At 45.0% G+C, this 2,247-nt stretch overlaps 1 long non-coding RNA gene across 1 annotated transcript; it reads right to left on the bottom strand.

Moving 5' to 3' along the window:
• Positions 1-1,292: 1,292 nt before the first annotated feature.
• On the bottom strand, positions 1,293-1,899 carry LOC115183750 (uncharacterized). Its single transcript, XR_003874060.1, has 2 exons — positions 1,639-1,899; positions 1,293-1,525 (listed from the first exon to the last, which is right to left on the bottom strand). It is a non-coding gene; the product is annotated as an uncharacterized LOC115183750 (long non-coding RNA).
• Between the last annotated feature and the right edge of the window lie 348 nt (positions 1,900-2,247).

Genomic DNA, 2,247 nt, shown 5'->3' with positions numbered 1-2,247 from the left:
GGCTGGACTGATTTAATTCGCAGGTTTCATTATGTGTAACTTGAGAAGAGAGAGGTTTTTGAAGTGATTTGTATCCTATTTTGTCACAGAAAATCCTAAGCATGTGAATCAAACGCAGTGACTTAACATTCACATAGAAATACCCTTCTTCATTTTTTAAATGTAACCTTTATTTAACTAACAAGTCAACTAAGACCAAATTCTTTACAATGACGGCCTACTCCAAACCTTAACCCGAACAGTGCTGGGCAAATTGTGCGCTGCCCTATGGGGTTCCCAATCATGGCCGGTTGTGATACAGCCTGGAATCGAACCAGGGTCTGTAGTGACACCTCTATCACTGAGTTGCAGTGCCTTAGACCACTGCGCCATTTGGGAGCCCAATTAGGCTACTATTCCAAAAGCCCCCGTTTGTATGTGGATTTCTGTCATGTGACACACTACCCGTCAGTAGTCTTCTCTCCCCCAAACACCCTCCTCATTCACAAAGAGGACCCTATCACAGCAAATCCTATCACAGTCCAAAACCAAACACCCTCGTCATTCACAAAGAGGACCCTATCACAGCAAATCCTATCACAGTCCAAAACCAAACACCCTCGTCATTCACAAAGAGGACCCTATCACAGCAAATCCTATCACAGTCCAAAACCAAACACCCCTCCTCATTCACAAAGAGGACCCTATCACAGCAAATCCTATCACAGTCCAAAACCAAACACCCCTCCTCATTCACAAAGAGGACCCTATCACAGCAAATCCTATCACAGTCCAAAACCAAACACCCTCGTCATTCACAAAGAGGACCCTATCACAAGCAAATCCTATCACAGTCCAAACCAAACAACCCTCCTCATTCACAAGAGGACCCTATCACAGCAAATCCTATCACAGTCCAAAACCAAACACCCTCCTCATTCACAAAGAGGACCCTATCACAGCAAATCCTATCACAGTCCAAAACCAAACACCCTCCTCATTCACAAAGAGGACCCTATCACAGCAAATCCTATCACAGTCCAAAACCAAACACCCCTCCTCATTCACAAAGAGGACCCTATCACAGCAAATCCTATCACAGTCCAAAACCAAACACCCTCCTCATTCACAAAGAGGACCCTATCACAGCAAATCCTATCACAGTCCAAAACCAAACACCCTCCGCATTCACAAAGAGGACCCTATCACAGCAAATCCTATCACAGTCCAAAACCAAACACCCCTCCTCATTCACAAAGAGGACCCTATCACAGCAAATCCTATCACAGTCCAAAACCTAACCCCCCTCGACATTCACAAAGAGGACCCTATCACAGCAAATCCTATCACAGTCCAAAACCAAACACCCTCGTCATTCACAAAGAGGACCCTATCACAGCAAATCCTATCACAGTCCAAAACCAAACACCCTCCTCATTCACAAAGAGGACCCTATCACAGCAAATCCTATCACAGTCCAAAACCAAACACCCTCGTCATTCACAAAGAGGACCCTATCACAGCAAATCCTATCACAGTCCAAAACCTAACCCCCCTCGACATTCACAAAGAGGACCCTATCACAGCAAATCCTATCACAGTCCAAAACCAACACCCTCCTCATTTCAAAGAGGACCCTATCACAGCAAATCCTAAAACCAAACACCCCTCCTCATTCACAAAGAGGACCCTATCACAGCAAATCCTATCACAGTCCAAAACCAAACACCCCTCCTCATTCACAAAGAGGACCCTATCACAGCAAATCCTATCACAGTCCAAAACCAAACACCCTCGTCATTCACAAAGAGGACCCTATCACAGCAAATCCTATCACAGTCCAAAACCAAACACCCTCCTCATTCACAAAGAGGACCCTATCACAGCAAATCCTATCACAGTCCAAAACCAAACACCCTCCTCATTCACAAAAGGACCCTATCACAGCAAATCCTATCACAGTCCAAAACCAAACACCTCCTCATTACAAGAGGACCCTATCACAGCAAATCCTATCACAGTCCAAAACCAAACACCCCTCCTCATTCACAAAGAGGACCCTATCACAGCAAATCCTATCACAGTCCAAACCAAACACCCTCCTCATTCACAAAGAGGACCCTATCACAGCAAATCCTATCACAGTCCAAAACCAAAACACCCTCCTCATTCACAAAGAGGGACCCTATCACAGCAAATCCTATCACTATGATCGAAAATTCCTCGTCCAAAACCAAACACCCTCCTTCATTCACTAAAAGAGGACCC

The sequence above is a fragment of the Salmo trutta genome, unplaced genomic scaffold (genome assembly GCF_901001165.1).
Source record: "Salmo trutta unplaced genomic scaffold, fSalTru1.1, whole genome shotgun sequence".
NCBI lineage: Eukaryota > Metazoa > Chordata > Actinopteri > Salmoniformes > Salmonidae > Salmo > Salmo trutta.
Note: the sequence above shows the minus strand (reverse complement) of the source record. Positions and strands in the feature narration are given on the sequence as shown.